Source organism: Lissotriton vulgaris, chromosome 6 (genome assembly GCF_964263255.1).
Source record: "Lissotriton vulgaris chromosome 6, aLisVul1.2, whole genome shotgun sequence".
Taxonomy (NCBI): Eukaryota; Metazoa; Chordata; class Amphibia; order Caudata; family Salamandridae; genus Lissotriton; species Lissotriton vulgaris.
The window spans coordinates 1,440,530,590-1,440,548,689 of record NC_141694.1 but is presented as its reverse complement, the minus strand read 5'-3'; positions in this window follow the sequence as shown (position 1 = coordinate 1,440,548,689).

Below are 18,100 nucleotides of genomic sequence, written 5' to 3'. Positions count from 1 at the left end.
AACATTATCAGCGCAGCATTGTACTTTCCATTTGTAGCTGAAAGTTCAAGAAAACGTGGGCTTTGGCCACAGACACCTCCAGTGCATTGCCAGGCAGCAGCATGGGCAGTACTTTATCAGTGCAAACAGCTCACACTCCTTGAGTCTTATAATAACCTCTGCCACATCCCTGTCCCTGGGAGGCTCTCTGAATAACTTCGACACTTGTGGCAAGGACCCATATGAAAATTCAACTGTGGATAAGACACTCATTTTTATCTACATAAAATATTAAGGAAATAGTTTGATCTTGTACACTGCCATATATCAACCTTTGGCAATGTTTCAGTCCCGTCGCAAAAGTGCATTGAAGGAAAGCTGAAAACGTGCTGAATGCAAACCTAAGTAAACCACGCCGCCAGTCCCGGACTAGCCATAGCGGGCACCGGGCAATCCCCTGGTGCGCCGCAAGGGTAAAGGCCGGTTTTGAGTCCCTGGGGGCCGATTTTATTACAGGGCCGTTTTTGCAGCATCGGCCCTGCAACAAAATCGGCTGAAAACCGGCCCTAGCAAAGCGCTTTGCCAGGGCCAGTTTTGGTTCCCAGTCCGGCCATGCATGCCACACACGTAAACAGAGCTACGGGATTTGGCAACATTCGGTGCCAACACGGATGTTCCAGCTTCTATATATTTTTTAGAGTCGACAGAGGTGATAATCTTGCAAGGGTCATATATAACATCATAGACATTCACTGCTTGAAAGAAAAGCTCGGATTTGTACAGCGGCTAATAAGCTATGACAAAACCGTAGTTTGAGAGACAGGATTTATAGGTGGTTTAACACAAACATGAAGCTGTGAATCAAGCTCTAGCTGAGGGAGCGTTCTCAGCATCTCTCATATCGGAAAATGACCATATGCAAATAGTGGAATTATGGTGCTGCCTTTTGCAAAGATGGCACTTTCTTCACTACCAGAACTGTTCACAGTCATCTACTGACAGAGCAGGCATGCATCACAGGACCTATACAGACATCAAAGACCTAAGGAAGGCAATCCATCAACACCAACTGCTCCTGTTATCTTTTGTGGAATGAGCAGTGTCATGAACTGACAGGAACTTATAGTGAAGACTGCAAAGTTTGTTGCCGAAATGAACTTTCACTCTGTACTGACACCAGTGGCAAACCTCATCACTAGTCTTTCCACTATGAGGAAATCAACCATCATGTCAGCAGTGCTGTGTGAGTTTGTAATGATGGAACACTTATGGCTCCTGTTGGACTCTGTGGAACTGTGATATAAGCATTAAAGCGTAGAGATGTGAATGCAGGTTTAGAATGTTGGGTTTGCGGTTACACGCCGAAGAATAAGGACGTTATAATAAGATCCATGAGTCTCAAAGTCATTGGCGAGTAACGGGGCAGGGGAGGATGCTACAATGTCATCCAAGACTAAACATAGCTCTGTCTTCCAGTTGTAGAATGCTAACAGCATTCATAAGAAAACTGTTTATCTCTTGTGCCTGATAAAATCTAAAGATGTGAGTGTCGGACTTGTCTCAATGGCAACATTCCTACCTGTGCCCTTATTTTTCTGTGAAATAGGGAGTAATGGAATCGCCAACTACTGCTTTAGGTGGGGTATCCAAAGCACCTCTACCTGTAGTCATAAAGTCAGCACTGCTGGGTGGGGTCTGCTGCACTCCACCAGCAGTGACAAAGGTCTGTCATCAGTGTCACCAATATCTAGCTCAGTTTAGGGTCAAAACAGAAGCATTTCCTATCTAGTATGGATTTGGTGCTTGCTGGAGTAGTGGGAGCATTCTTTCTTGATTGGGTGAAATTCCCTCCAGGCTTCCACTAAATGCTGGTGGATAATCCAGGATGTGAACTGGCTGGAAATTTTCCTTCCAGGGGATGTGATGCATAGGTTCCTTACTGCTAGGCGAGGTGATGTGTCGGTTTCTTACTGTGAGGAGAGGTGAAGCCTCAATCTTCGGACACCCGGCCTCAGTTCTTCACAGCTGGGCAAGGTCGAAGAAGAACTTGCCGCTCAGGGACAATGCGTCGGAAATCCAGATGCGCTGTGTTGATGCAGCGTAGCAGGCACTGCGTTAACTTCACAGCCATGAAGCAGGTGATGCGTTGATTTCTTCAGCTGCACAGCAGGGCTTGTGTCAGAGCGGGTAGTTCTTCATCCACACTGCAGGTGCTGTGTCGATTCTTCGACGACACAGCTGCAATGCGTTGATTTTTCAGCTGCATGACAGTGGTGAATCTGGAAAATGGGCACTGAGAGTCGAAGCAGGGATTTTCTTCTTAGGTTTACCAGATTCTACTTTCAGGGGTGCAGGATCTGGATTTGGCACAACTTGGCAAGTCAGGGCTCTCAGCAGAAGACCCCAGGCACTGGTAGGTGAAGTCTTTGATGACCCTGAGACTTCTTAACAGGAAGCAATCACACACAAGCCCTTGTAGAACATTGGAGCCCTTTCACTGCCCAAGACAGAAGCAACAAGCAGCAGGCCAGTGCAACAAAACAACCAGCAGAGTGTCAGTACATCCTACAGAATCCAGCTCATTTTATTGGGAGAATTTCCTTTAGTCCAGAAGTGTTCTGAAGTTATGGTGTCACTGCTCCAGTACTTATACCAGTTTCTGCCTTTGAAGTAGGCATACTTCAAAGGAAAGTCTCTGTAGTGCACAAGACCCTGCCATTCCCTGACCTGGATCCAGACACACTCCAGGGAGGTGGAGACAGGTTTATGTGAGGCCAGGCAGAGCCCTATTCAGGTGTCAGTGACAACTCCTCCCACCACTCTAGCTAAGGAAAGCCCATCAGCCGGGTGATTTCCCAACAGGATATATAAGGCACACCTTAGCTCCCTTTGTGTGACTGTCTAGAGTGAATGCACAAACAGCCTAAATCAGGCGTGGATTCTATAGACACGCATAGGCACAGAATGGTAAAGCAAGAAAGGGCCTACTTTCAAAAAGTGGCATTTTCAAACGCGCAATATAAAAACCAACTTCACTAAAAGATGTATTTTTAAAGTGTGAGTTTAGGAAACCCAAAATCAAAATCACTATCTCTTCCCAATTGGAAGTTACACTTTTAAAAGGTAATAAGGCTACTTCTAATGATAACCTATGAGAGAGATGGCCCTTGCAATAGGGAAAAGCAAAATTAGCAGTATTTTACTATCAGGACATATAAAACACACCAGTACATGTCCTACCTTTTAAATACACTGCACCCTGCCCATGGGCCTACCTTACGGGTCCCTCATATGTAGTAGAAGGGAAGGTTAGGGCCTTGCAAGTGGTTGCACTTGCCAGGTCGACATGACAGTTCAAAACTGCCCATACAGACACTGCAGTGACAGGTCTGAGATGTGTTTTCAGGGCTACTCATGTATGTGACACAATCAGTGCTGCAGGCCCACTTATAGCATTTGATTTACCACTCTAGGCACACCTGGTGAACTTTACTAGGGACTTACTCGTAAATCAAATATGCCAATTATGGATAAACCAATTACTGATACATTTAACACAGGTAGCACTGGAGCGCTTGCATTTTAGCACTGGTAAAGTGCCCAGAGTCCTAAAACCAGCAAAAACAAAATGCAGCACACAATCAAAAACAGGCGGTCAGAAGCAAAAAAGACATGGGAAACACACACCAAAGATCTCTGGTCTAACAAACAGTAACTCTCACTTCCTGCCACAAAGTGTGTGGTGCGTGTAAGACAGAAATGTATACAGTCAGGCGAGCTGCCACCACAATGCCACCCCAGATTCATATATCACACTCTAGCCTGATCAAAGCACAAACTGCAATACACATAACTAGAGGAGCCCACCAATTTGCGCAATGGCCCTAAAGTTAAACTACACATTCAATCACCTTGCAGTCTCTCATTTGCGCATGTTAGGCTAGAAATGGATTGTGTGCCAACATTTTGTATTTTTGTTCAAGAATCAAGGAAGATCAGATAAGTATAGGCAATAGAGTACAGGTGCAAGAAAGCACCCATTTTTCAGTCCAGTAAGTGTTGGATTCTTTGGTGGTATGCTGCCTGGTACATAATTCACCCTCATCCACATTCCAGTGTGAAATAGTAATATTAAAGTCACTAATGCTCTGTTAATTACCCACACCTGCAATTTAGACCACAGTCAAGCTTGATTGCTTCACCAAAGTGTACAAAACATCCAGAAAGTTTCTCCTGAAGGTAAATTGTCCATTGCTGGCCAACACAGCTAATTTAATTATGTTACTGGGAGTAGAAACCTGTTTGAGTAAAGTTCAGTAGTCTGCTCTCTTTATACCATGCTATTGGCTTTCCGATTAAGAATTTGGCAACATTCTACCTTTCAAGTACAAGGCAAGTAGCCTAAAGTAGCCTCAATCTGAGGTTGGCTCACCAAAGAGAGGATTTTAGAAAATAGTGAAGTTAGCTCCTGTTAGTGTTACTTGATCACACTGCCAAGTATTACTCACATTCCTTCGCACAAGAAGATCCTGACATTTGGTCATTAGTTGTTATCTTCAAACTTCTATTTTACCATGTGGTCTCACTACCATTCAGTTGCATTGGGAGAAAATGTATAAAAACGTGTACAAGTTGTGTGTATTTTGGCATTATATACTCCAACTGATCAAGAGCGAAGCTCTGGTCCATGGTAGCGGCATTATTCTTGATTGTTCGCTGGCTACTTTGCATTAAACACACCTTAGGCTTTATACGCTATCTTGATTGTTGTGTTTTCTTGCACAGTGGACATTTGTTGTGGCATTAAGCTGATTGAGCATCTGGTAGTAAGTATTCTGTTCTAGTAGGGTTTCACATACGGTTTACTCTAGGAAGAGACTGGAGCTAAAATTGCCTGTATTTGTAAGGAGCATTAAGAGATTTGTGGAAACTTAGAACTTGATTGTAGTTTGAGCTTCAGGTGAGATTGTAGATAAATATTGATTATAAATGTATATTTTACCAGCAATTTGATGCCTCCCATTTTAATTTCGACTACCAAAATCTGCTTTGAAATAGCTGAAATTAATTTAGTTTTGTACTTCAATAAATTGTTGACCACTGGTGCCAGGTTTAGCCAGTTTTTTTTATTGGTTGAAAATTGATGATCCTCAGGCCAACAGTATTCAAAGTCTCCTGGAGGCATATGGATTGGTGTTTCACAACAGTTCGTTCAATTCATCCCCAGCTGTATCACAATTTTCCCATAGTCAAGAAATGTTCCATGAGAGCCAGCCAAAGACCCAAAGAACTTTTTTTATTGAGGGAGTTGTATATTTTGGATTAGATCTGAATGGTTTATTAGAGGCTATAGCCTGTGCCAGGTCTGTAATGTCATTGTTAGGTGTGATGTCTAGGAACTGCCAATCTCCTTCCAGTTTACTATGTGTCCAATGACTGATAATCCTCTAAAATCGCTTGTGAGTAACCTTAATTTTAGAAAGTGTAAAGAAGCACTATTTTATCTGCAACAGCTTCAGATGAAGATGGTCTACATTATTATATATCGATTTATTGCCTCAGTTGTGTGTTTGCTAGAGTACTTGGGAAGTGAATGCTGTTTTAGTCTGATAAATTCATTTAAGAGAGGGTAGGTTATCAGTTGGTGCGATGAAATTGAGCCAATCTTTTATTCTTTTTTTAACTATTGTATTATCTATTGCACTTTTAGTTTTGTTATATTGGATTACAATGCGGTATTAAGCTGTTTAATTTTGAAACAACTGTAAATGTGTTAGGTTTTTATGTGATTTGTGTTTATAACGCATGCATTTGTTTTTCAAACATATAGGGCCAGATGTAGGTAATCTCAATTTACCTATTCTTAAATACTGAATTTTACCTATTCGGTATTTCAGAATAGGTAAAAGGGATGTAGGTCATTTTTCATTAAAAATTACCGAATCGGTAAGATCCAGTAATTACCGAATCGGTATTTACTGATTCGGTAATTGACAATCATTCCTATGGGCCTGGAGGCCCATAGGAATGAATGGCAATTACCGAATCGGTAAATACTGATTCGGTAAAAGGGGGAAAAAATTGAAGGGTGGCAGGGTGTCACTTTGACACCCTGTTGCACCCCTCGAATGGGTATGGGCACACATGGGCTCTAAGGGCATGTATGTCTGCCACATGGCACCTTTGAAAATACACTGATTTGCATTTTCAAAGGTATTCCTTATTTACCACCAACTTATAGTTGGTGGTAAATAACGAATGCTAAAATGGGAAAAGCACTCATTTGAGTGCTCCCTACAATGCAAATTCGGTAATTTACTGATTCTGTATTTTAAGGAATTGGTAATTTACTGATTCCTTAAAATACCGAATCAGTAAATTACCGAATTTGCAATTTAGGGGGAGGAGCTTCGTGGGCAAGCAAGATGGCCACGTAAGCTCGGAGCTCCGGAGACCCTCCGATCCTCCACATAAATCCTGATGAGAATCCTGATCCACGATTGTGGAATATTGTGGGTGAACGGTTGCTGAGGCAGGACTCGTTGTCCGATTCAAAATCCGACCCTCCTAGGTGGAGTTACACTGTGTAGAAGATTCGTGCCAGGGACGTGCTACTGCCCGTGCAGTGGTTGATGACGGCGACAGTATCGCACGGAAGCGGTGTGGTGTGTGAGTGTCCACTCCGCTGGCCCAATGAAGCACGCGGAATTGCGGAGTGGGACGGTGCTGAACAGCAACTGGTGTTCGTGACGCCCAATAGTCGCATCGAAGAGCCGGAGCGGCCCCGGTGTGTGATCCATTGTGCTGGTACCCAAAACCATCATGGCGGGCAGAGGCGAGTCGGACAAGGCGAGGGTCCGTGTGAGTAGGAAAACTACGTATTCCCAATCGAATATCATGGATCGCTATGCCCAGCAGAAGAGCTCTACGGGTGCAGCTGCCCGGCCTAAGGACTCAAATCGGGACGAGTCGCCAGACACGTCGGACCCGACACTCCGGGACGTCATGGGCGCCATCGCGGGCATCAAAACGGAGATGCATAAACAACATGAGGTCCTAACGCATAAAGTCGACACCCTGGCGATTGAGGTCAACTTGTTTAGAGCCGACCTGGGCAAGACCAACGATAGGGTCAAATCGTTGGACATTAAAACCGCGAGCCTCACCACCGATGTATCGGACCTACAAACAGAGGTCCGAGACTTGAGATCGGCCAACGATCTTTTCGCGAGACGGCTGGATGATTTTGAAGGACGTGCCAGGCGACAAAACATCCGAATCATCGGCGTACCAGAAGGGGCAGAGGACTCAGCCACCGATCTTTTCGTGGAAGACCTGATACAAACTCATCTGGCCCCTGCGGGCCTCAGCCGTTTCTTCTCAGTGGAACGAGCTCCTAGACTGCCAGGGGGACGCCCGAAACTGGGTGCCCCGCCGTGGCCCATTACAGCAAGGCTGTTCAACTTTAGGGATCGGGATGCTATCCTACAGGCTTCAAGAAGAGGCGGGCCGCTTAAGTTACAAAATGCGGACATAAACTTTTATCCGGACTTTACTTGGTCGGTACAGCGGTGGCGACAAAGCTTCACGGGGTGAAGAGGCGACTCAGAGAACTGGGGATGAAGTACTCGATGATGTTCCCCGCGAAACTGCGCATTGAACATGATGGCCGTGCCATATTCTTTGATTTGCCTGAAGTGGTCAGCGAGTGGTTGGACACTTTGCCGCAGAGACATGATGAACGTGAGGAACAATCGGAGGGCGCTTCGGGAGGCGCTGAACAACAGGAGTAGAGTCTATCTTCGGAACATTGTCGGACAATGGGACTGCTGGTGACAACCGGTATCACATTCCTGCACTTTATAATGAATATCCTTCACTTGGTTATGGAGGGTGGCGGGGGGCCTGTGTGATCTCCATTCTCCTCTAGGGTCTTTTTGTAGCGTAGTTTTCTGGGGCGACAGGCACACTGCTAGTTGGGGGGGCTACTTAGTCTGATGCAGGGGTGCAGGGTGGGGGGTGGTTTGGTTGTTGGTTGTATGTTTTTTCCCTTTTTCCCTTTCTCTTCTCCAAGGCAATGTAAAAACTGTAATTCTTCTGGTTCTGTAACTATGATGCCTGCCGGGACTGGCGAAGGCCCACAATTCGACGATGGGGGGTAGGAACCTAAAAGTATTGTGTTGGAATGTCAATGGGCTGGGGGATCGCATAAAGAGAGGTATGGTTTTGCAACTGTTTAAAAGATGTATGCCCGACGTTATTTTGCTACAAGAGACACAATTGGTGGGGAACACATGCCAAGCGCTTAACAGGAAGGGTTTCAAGATGGTGGCGCACTCGGGGTTCTCTTCGGGATCCCGGGGCGCGGGGATCATGGTGCGCGCGTCTCTCTCATTTGAGATTGACTCCAGTGTTGCCGATGAGAGGGGGCGGTACGTTGCCGTCTCGGGGAGATGGGAGGGACGGTCCCTGGTTCTGGTTTCGGTTTATGTTCCCCCTGGGTTGCAAAACAACACATTTCAGGACATCGGGGCGCCATTTTATGTCTCCCTGAGGGTCTGCTTATTGTAGGAGGAGATTTCAACGCAGTTTGTTCGGGGACCCTAGACAGACATCCATCCAGAGATCTCCGAGGTTCGCAATCCTGGCTTCCCGACTTCCTGGACACTATGGGACTTATTGACTGCTGGCTGCTCATGCACCCTACCCAGCGTCAATACTCATTCCACTCAGGGGCACACGGAAGCCTCTCCAGAATCGATTATGTTCTGGCTCTAGCGGCCCACGCGTCGGCAGTCTCCAAGGCCCGATTACTGGCGAGGGGCATTTCCGACCATTCTCCGGTCTGGGTGTCCTTCGACATCGTGGCAACCGAGAGGGTGGTATCGGTTAATCCGTGGTACTTCCGCAACCCCAAGACTCGTGGACTCATGGCTAAGGCTATTGAGCTATATTTCTCTGAAAACTCGGGGTCAGTTACATCGGCTATCTCCCTATGGGAGGCTTTTAAGATGGTCTTGAGGGGTGAGGCGTTCTCCCTTATAGCTGAGGTTCGGAGACGCAGGGATGCGGATGTGGTGCGGATTGAATCTGAAATTGAAGATCTGGACTCCCAATTGGAAATCGACCCGACTCCGGACCTACTCCATGTTCTCTCACTTAAACAGTCAGAGTATCGAGCTACTGTTACTGATGCCGCCAAGGTCATGGGTAGAGAGCAACAGGGTAGGATCTATGATGTCGGGGACAAGGCGGGCAAACTCATCGCTTGGCTGGATAAAAAAGAGAGAGCCAGCCGTATGGTCCCGGAGGTGCTGGGGGGGGACGGTGTGACAGTCACCGACCCGAGTGCCATAGTCATGGCATTTGCAGACTATTTCGAGACCGTTTACACCTCGGTCTCCGACATGTCCGAGACTGACTCTGGGGAGCTCCTGGCAGATGCGGAGCTCCCGTGCCTGTCGGAAGCGGAGCGGGATGACATGGATAGGGATATTCCCGCCGATGAGATTGCCTTTGCAATACGTTCCCTGAGATCTGGCAAAGCGCCCGGCCCCAATGGAATATCAGTGGAGCTTTACAAGATTAAGCCTGATGCCATCTACCCGCACCTGCGGAACATGTTCTTGGAGGCGCGGGAGACAGGCATGCTTCCCTTGAACCAGAGACTGGCCACCATTGTGGTCATTCATAAGGAAGGGAAGCCCAGAGACCTGTGTCGATCGTATCGCCCCATCTCTCTGTTGAATGCTGAACCCAAGATTCTGGCTAAACTGCTTGCCAACCGTTTGGTTGGAGCGATTGGCGACTTGGTTCACCCAGACTAGTCGGGCTTTATTCCACACCGCAACACTGCCCTTAACCTCAGGAGACTACATGGGGCCCTCGCGAGGGTCCACACGCTCAGGGAGCCTGCAGTCTTGGCGTCTTTGGATGCTACGATGGCGTTTGACTCCCTCGAGTGGAACTATCTGTGGGCAGTGTTGGCGAAGTTCGGATTTGGTCCGGGATTCATAGGATGGGTCAAGCTCCTGTACGCTAGCCCGCTTGCCAACGTACGTGTATCTGCGTCCTGATCGGCGCTTGAACCGCTGGCGGCGTGGCTGCGACTCCACCCGGATAAAAACGGAATACGCTGGTCCCCTGGATTCGAGGACCGTGTGTCGCTGTATGCAGACGACATCTTGCTATATCTCACCTCTCCTTGTAAGTCACTCATCGTGGTGTGTGATGTGCTATGTCTTTTTGGTCAGCACTCCGGCCTGGTTATTAACTGGTCGAAGTCACACCTATACGTGCTGAGAGGTGGGACACCTCGTCTTCCAAGGGAATGCAACATACAGGTCGCGCGGCAGGGATTCAAATACTTGGGGATCTATATTTCAACGGATCCCAAGGTACGCTACACGAATAACTTGCTCCCCCCTCTCGCATGTCTCCGACATGACGTAGAGGGATGGCGGAAGCTCCCGCTTTCCCTGCCCGGGCGTGCGGCACTGTTTAAAATGATGTCCCTGCCCAGATTCCTGTATGCTCTCCAAAATACCCAGGATCCGGTCCCATCCAGTTACTTTAGGGAGGTCGAGGGTTTACAGTGGGCCCTTCTCTGGGATGGCAGGCCACGCATCGCTATTACGAAGCTTACGCTCCCATGGTATGACGGAGGCATAGCGTTGCCTCACATCCGGAGATATTATTGCGCTTCTCAGCTAGCGGCCCTTAATCACGGCCTCTACGGTCCAGCAGTAAGCCCAGGTTATGCCATGGATCGGTGGCTCCTAGACGACGGGAAGTATTATAGAGCGCTACACTCGAGATCTCTGGATGGTAGGATGTCGGGGCCGACGAAGACAGCTGTACATATATGGCGGGCAATCACAAAGTCACAGGGGTGGAAGGGTAGGCTTACGATGGCAACTCCTCTATTTGAATCTGAAATACTGGGCAAATTATGGCACACGAAGGGATTCGACAGGTGGGACATGATAGGCATATCCAAGATGGAAGATATGATTGTGAAAGGGGAGATAAAGTCCTTTACTCTTTTACAGACAGAGTTCCAGTTGGGTGAAACAGAATATTTCCGGTACGCCCAATTGCGTCATGCCATTCTGGCAGCGATACCGGAGGGCGAGAAGATCCCTGAGTCTTCCCCGTTGGAGGACAGGGTGCTGGACGGCCATATGCCAGACAGTGCCATTTCCTTATTATACAAAAAACTCATCAATGTCCGTACAGCCCTCCTCCTTGGGGTGAGAGACCAGTGGGTGCGTGATGGGATTGACCTGGATGATGAAGACTGGCAATATGCAGTGTCCTCCCCCAAGGAGGTGGTGATCCCGGCCAGGTTGCGGCTGGTTCAATTAAAGATTCTCCATAGAGTGTACGTGACGGGTCCCAGGCTGATACACATGGGTCATTCAGTGGACGGCCTCTGCAGGCGTGGCTGTGGCGCATTGGCCACCTTCATGCATATTATCTCGGAGTGCCAGGTGGTCGCCTCCTACTGGAGGCGTGTACATATGATCATGAGTGAGGTGACTGGGGTAGACTTGATGGCAGAGGCCCGGCGCTGCCTCCTGAATGTGTGAGGTCCTACTGATTATAGTAGTGCACAAACACAATGGGTCACCTTGGGGAACATGGTCGCGAAACGAGATATTGCTCAGATGTGGGGTGCTGCTACAGCCCCAAAGGTGGTACAGTGGAAGGCCAACATGGATTGGTGCATGTTCCGAGAAAAGACGGTGTACATGGCCAGGGGTAAACCCAAAAAGTGGCAAAAGATATGGGGGGCCTGGAACGAGTATAGGGGTGACATTTGCCTGCCGCCTGACACCGCCCCCCTGGAAGAACGAATGTCCCCGTAGCCTATGGCTCCAACATACGTCCTATTAGCTGATGTCTCCTGTATCCTCCCCCCCTCCATGGTCTTGCAATTGGTGCTGATCACATTGTTTTTCTGCTATTAGGCCTAGCTTTTCTTATGATCGGGCTCTGTTACACAAATATTTAATTGCCTTGTTTTCCTAGCACTAGTTTGGTGCTTCCCCTTTTTCCATCTTAGTTATTTTTCAAAAAGTAAAAAAAAACCTCTGTACGATTTGGTAATATGCTCATTGTACACCAGCCGATGGACTGATAATATGCTGCCTAGCCTCCGGGATGTAAGGCTAAATAGCTGTGTGCACTGATTTGAAAATAAAGGTTTTCCAAAAATTAAAAAAAAAAAGAATTTGCAATTTAGGCCACCTACATCCCAAATGCCCAATACCGGTCGGTAACAGACGAAATTCGGTAACTTCGGCCGTTACCGACCGGTATTGGGCCACCTACATCTGGCCCATAGTCGTGTATTATTGTGCTTCTATGGTTTTTCCAAAACACAAAAAGGTTGGATTTTGACTTTGATATTCGTGAGTGACTTAAATTTGAGCACAGCAAGTTTTAGGGTTTCCTGTTCTTTTAGGGTTGTGGTCCCGGATACCCTTATGTTTACAATTCCTCTGTGTAACATTTCTGTGTGGTGGATTTGAGTATGTTTGCCTTAGAGACAACCTTTTTTTGTGTTTTCAGTTCTCAGAAGAAACTGATATTTCGACTGTGAAACGCTAGCTGCCACTATTCCCTGTTCTTCCAACTTTTGTATTTCGATACACAGCTGCGGCCCGTGCAGATAAGAACGGCGAGACCCGGTTGGGGGATTGGGGGGATTTCGACAGACGACGAGGGAAAATGTATTATTTACCCCCACCGGGCTCACCGCTCTTCCCTGCATGGCCCACTGTTGACCATACACTGTTTGGGGCAGACCCCTGTAAAAGGTAGGGCCGATGCCGACCAAGAACCTTTAAGAATTGCCCGGCGTTAGCCACCTCTCATACAACTCGAAATTATCAAACAAAGAGGCAGGCGCTGGAGACTGGAAGGCAGGAAACAGGAGTTTATTCCGACGGAGCAGAACACATCAAATCAGACAACAGGGTATCTTCTCGAGGTGCTTTCTCGCATCTCTGAGGCCTGGCCTCTTATACACAAGTTTATGATCTTTATTACAGTGAGACATTACTGTAAACACTTTGAAGTACGGAAAGACATCCTCGGAATCCCCGCTCCAAACCGGTTCCCACACACATTTACAGTAGAAGTCCCCACTCCGATCTCATTAGGTAATGACTGTTGCGGTGCTGGACATTCCGCCGGTTCCCGGAATGTGTGCGGTTGATCGGATCTCATGGGGTGGGGGCTTTGATCAGTTGTAGATCCTTTGAAGAGGGAAGCTTCCTACTGTATGGGGGCAATAAACTGTATCCGCAGGGCCAGGTGGTGGCCTGGGAAGGAGCAGGATAATCGGGCACAGAGGAAAGGGGGTTTATCAAAGGATGTATGATCATGAAAGGGATGGAGGGAGGTGTTGGCTGGGTACGGGATGTGGATCCCAGGCAGGGTCGCGCAGGCTATGGCCCGCGGGGGCTGTCAGCGTGCGGGGGATGCTTGCGAGGTTTAGGGGGAGAGAGAGAAAGACGCGCTGGCTATCGGCAGTGGGCAGAGAGGCCATGGCATTCAAAATGGCTGCTACTTACGCGCACATATAAGCCTAAAAAGGGACAAGATGGCGCCGATAATGTTGATGTCGCAAACTAGATTTCAACAGTCCTCCCTTTTCAACATATTTAGCCAGCTTGTCAATCTATGTCTATCCCCATTATATTGCCCACTTCGACCTCGTACATAGCTCTCATGCGTTCGGCTTCGAAGTCCAGAGTCTTAGGGCAGATACAGTTTGCACAAAGTGAGCACAGGGGCGGCAAGCATTGAATACTCAGGCAGAATCCACATATTACGACAACCGGTATCAATACGATCGTAAACAACCTCCACCCCCAGTTCTTTACAGTACTCCAGAACCAACCACCAAGCGACCATTCTTCTTGTTCTTGGTGAACTTCTGAGGAAAGTCTGTGGAGGTGTTCAATGGCTTTGTACACTGAGGGTGAATTGTCCGGTATGTAGGTGCAACAGCTGGACCCAATTATACTGCATGCTCTTCCACGATCCGCTAGAACTACATCTAGAACAAGGCGGTTCTGAAGAGCCACCAGGCGGACCGCCTGAAGCTCGGCTGTATTGTTTGTGAGGATGTCAGCTGTACTGTTCATTGTCGTTTCAACTGCCTGGGTCAAATGTCGGATGGCACGGCTGTTCGCCATCGGACTCCAGAGTGGAACAAGTCCCTTCATTGCGTCCAGGAACTGTGCTCCGGTGGAGTCGGCTTGCTCAATGTCTTTTGCTCGCCTTTGTCGGTGATGGTTTGCTGGAGCCACATAGGTCAGCGGAAGAATGAAGGCAATGTAAAAGGTACCCCCCCAGCCTTTGGGGAGCCAGGTGTAAGCTTTTGTACCACAAACAAAGTACATATTCGGAGAAGTGACAAAAGAGGGTGGATCAGTTGAGTCCAAAGTTCTGGTGATGCGGCAAGCGCTGTGGCCTACCAGCTGTGTCCCAAGTCTTTCGATGCACACAAGGCCTGAGACATTGACGACCGATAGGGCCACAGTCAGGGTGTCAGCTGTTCATTTCCTGAGGTAGGAGAAGGTGGGTCTGGTTGGGTTGTTGAACACCTGCATTTCAATCCGTTCTTTGACAGGGATGTCCATATGAATAGAGTCGTTGGATGTCAGAGGGCAAAAGTGTGCAGCAGTTCTCCCTGTTTTGTTCTGCCAGACCTCATGAAAGAAATGTGCCATAGTTCTGCTGGAAGTGGCATTATCCCTGTAGCTTTCTTGCAAGAGGATCAGCCAAGCAAGGCAGGAACCGTGAACAGAGAAAGATGAAGGGATGAAGGGGATGGAATGTCCAGTGGCGTGGGGTAACAACCCACAGATCCAGCAGTTGGTGGCATTGGTGGCAAGATTGTGCTGGTGCAGCAATTGCACGAAGGAGTTGTTCCAGAACTCCTTACGTCCTTCTCGGAGTTGAGGTGAAAGAGAGACCAGGTAGTGTTCTTTCATTGTGGTAGGCTGTGCGGTGGTTAGAAATGTCTGATGAGCTGGTGCGCTCTCTTCCATAATCCAGAGGGTGGTCATGAGGAGGAAGCAAAAGAGAAGGGCGATAAAGAGGGCAATAGTCTTTGAGCTGTGTATTTTGTCAGTCTTTGAGTTTCTGTAGGGGGTCTTCGGATGTCCGGGGGCTTCCATCATCTTCTTATCGGGCGCTTCCATCATCTTCTTATCGGGCGTTTCCATCATCTTCAAGGGGCTCGGTAGCGGGCAGAACCACAAACTTCGTTTGGCTTCTCTTCTTGCAGCCTTAGTAGTGTTAGGCCACCGCTCTGAGAATTGTAACTTAGTCAGTGGTCTGCTTAGCCGAAGCTCCCTCCTTTCGTCGCAGGTTATACCCTTCTCTGGATGGCACAGTGGGATCGGGGAATTCTGCCAGTTCAAGTGTCTCTGTATCAGGGTAACAGCTCAGGGATGGTCGATCTTTGTTCAGGAGCTCTTCTTGGGTGGCCACGTCTTCGGTCGCCGTCAGGGTTGAGGAGATCTTTTTGCAGTGGTGCGCATGCAGCCAATTCCGCTCTCCTTCCACTCGAAGAGCTGTATGGGTGGTAATCAAGACTTGCCAGGGGCCCGTCCACCGGGGTTCCAGACTCTTTGCGCACTGGAAGTTCCTGACTAACACAAAGTCACCGGGTTGGATGTCGTGCCCGGGGCCCCTGGAAGCATCAGGAATGGCATACAGCACCTGTTGATGGATAACAGACAGTGTCTTAGTCAGATTGTACAAATAATCAGACATTAGGACGTCCGGGATGTCGTGAATGGAAGTTGGTTTTGGTGCAGACCAGACGCTCATGGGCCGGCCGAAAACGACCTCGTAAGGTGTCAAATGGTGTTTGGTAGGGGTGGAACGCATCGATAGCAATGCCAGTGGGAGAGCGTCTGGCCATTTCAGTCCTGTGGTAGCCACTATCTTAGCTAGTTTGAGCTTTAGTGTGGCTTTATGTCGCTCAACTAGCCCAGCAGATTGGGGGTGGAAGACTGCATGAAATTTTTGTTTTACACCCAACCCCTTCAAGATGAGTTGGATAACTTTGGCTAGGAGGTGGGGGCCATTGTCGCTCCACAAAATTCGACACAGGCCGTAGCGAGGGAAGAATTCTTTCAGTAGTACCTTAGCAGTGGCAATGGCAGTGTTGTCGCGAGTTGGATAGGCTTCCACCCACTTGCTAAATGCGCACACAACAACAAGTATGTATATCAGACCTTGGCATCTTTCTAGTTGGATATAGTCCATCTGCAGGACTTCAAATGGGTGGTTGGGAACCCCAAACCCTCCCCGGGGTACTACAGTTCCTTTCCCAGGGTTGTGTTGCAGGCATATCAGACATTGCTGGACCAGACGTTTAGCAGAGTCTGTAATCTTGTCATTGTGCCAAACTTTGGAGACAAGTTCGACCATAGGGGCAGATCCTATGTGTGCAGGAGAGTGTGCCATGGCCAGTATGGGGATCAGGTATGCATTGGGTAGCAACCATTTGTTTGTGTCTTTTGTCCGCCAGCAGCCTTCATCGTCTTTCAGTCCCACCCGTGCCCATTCAGTCAATTTGTGTGGTGAGCTGGCCATCTGGATGTCTCTGATAGTTTCCCTAGCGTCCGTCCATTTTTCTGCTTGTGACCTGGTCACATACATGCGCGTCGTTGTCCTATTCTCAGCTGTGGTTCGGGCAGTGATGTCGGCCAGTGCATTCCCCTGCCCAATGATGTCTGTCACCTTTTTGTGTGCCTGGCATTTGATTACTGCAAGTTGCTTGGGAAGGAGGACCGCTTCAGTCAGGGCGGAGACTAGATCTCCGTGCAAGATGGGTGTGCCGTGTGAGGTCAGGAATCCCCTCTCCTGCCATAGGAGCCCAAAATGATGAACCACCCCAAAGGCATACTGGCTGTCGGTGTAAATGTTTGCTGTCGTCCCGGCTGCTAGGATACATGCTCGTGTGAGGGCAATCAGTTCTGCTGCCTGTGCAGATCGTTGTGTGATGCGGGCTGTCTCTACTACAGTTCGGGCTGTGGTAACTGCATAAGCAGCTGAGGTGGTGCCGTCGGGGATTTGATGCAAGAGCCGTCCACCCATAGTTCTCCGTCAGGGTCTGGGAAGGCAGTGTCTCGGAAGTCAACCCTACTCCTAGTCTGTTTGTCCGTGAGGGTCACACAGTCATGTATAGGGGACACATTAGGGTCATTCTCAGGTAGGGGCAGCAAAGTGGCCGGATTCAGCGTGGTGCAGCTTTTTAGTGTGATGTGGGGTGCAAGCAGAGTTAGTTCGTACCCAGTCAGTCGTGCACGAGTCAGGTGTTGCGTCTTAGTCTGGTTCAGGAGGGTGTCGACCGCATGGGGTACTAACACTGTGAGGGACTTCGAGAGTTTCATCCCCTCACTCTGTCTGATAAAGATAGCAGCGGCAGCTACAGCTCAAAGGCAGGCAGGCAAAGCTCTGGCTACGGGGTCAAGAGTGGCAGAGAAGTAGGCACATGGGCATTGTTTTGGGCCAATGGACTGGGTCAAGACAGACAAAGCGCATCCCTCCCTTTCGTGAGTGTAGAGGGAGAAGGGCTTTGTGTAATCGGGGGTTCCTAGGACGGGGGCTGAGCAGAGGGCATCTCGTAGTTATATGAAGGAGGATTGGCACTCAGGGGTCCAAGGGAGCGGGAAGGGGACATCTTTAGCCAGCAGGGAAAGCAGTGGTTTCACAATGAGGCTGAAATTTGGCAACCACTGTAGGCAGAAGGAGGTGAGGCCTAGCAGGGAGCAGACTTGTTTCTGGGTTTTAGGGACAGGAGTTTCTAGAATGGTCTGAATTCTGGTGTAAGCTTTCTCCCGCCTTTGGACAAGAGGTGGCCTAGATAGGTAACCTGGGGTTGTCAGAATTGCAACTTCTTCTTGGAGACCTTGTGGCCATTTTCTGCAAGGAAGTGCAGGAGTTGGATGGTGGCTGTGACTGCAAGTGGAGTGGTGTCGGCCGCCAAAAGGATATCATCGACGTACTGTATTAACACCACTCCATCGGGTAACTGGACTGCGTCCAGTTGTCTCTTAAGGGAATGGCTATAGATGCTGGGACTTTC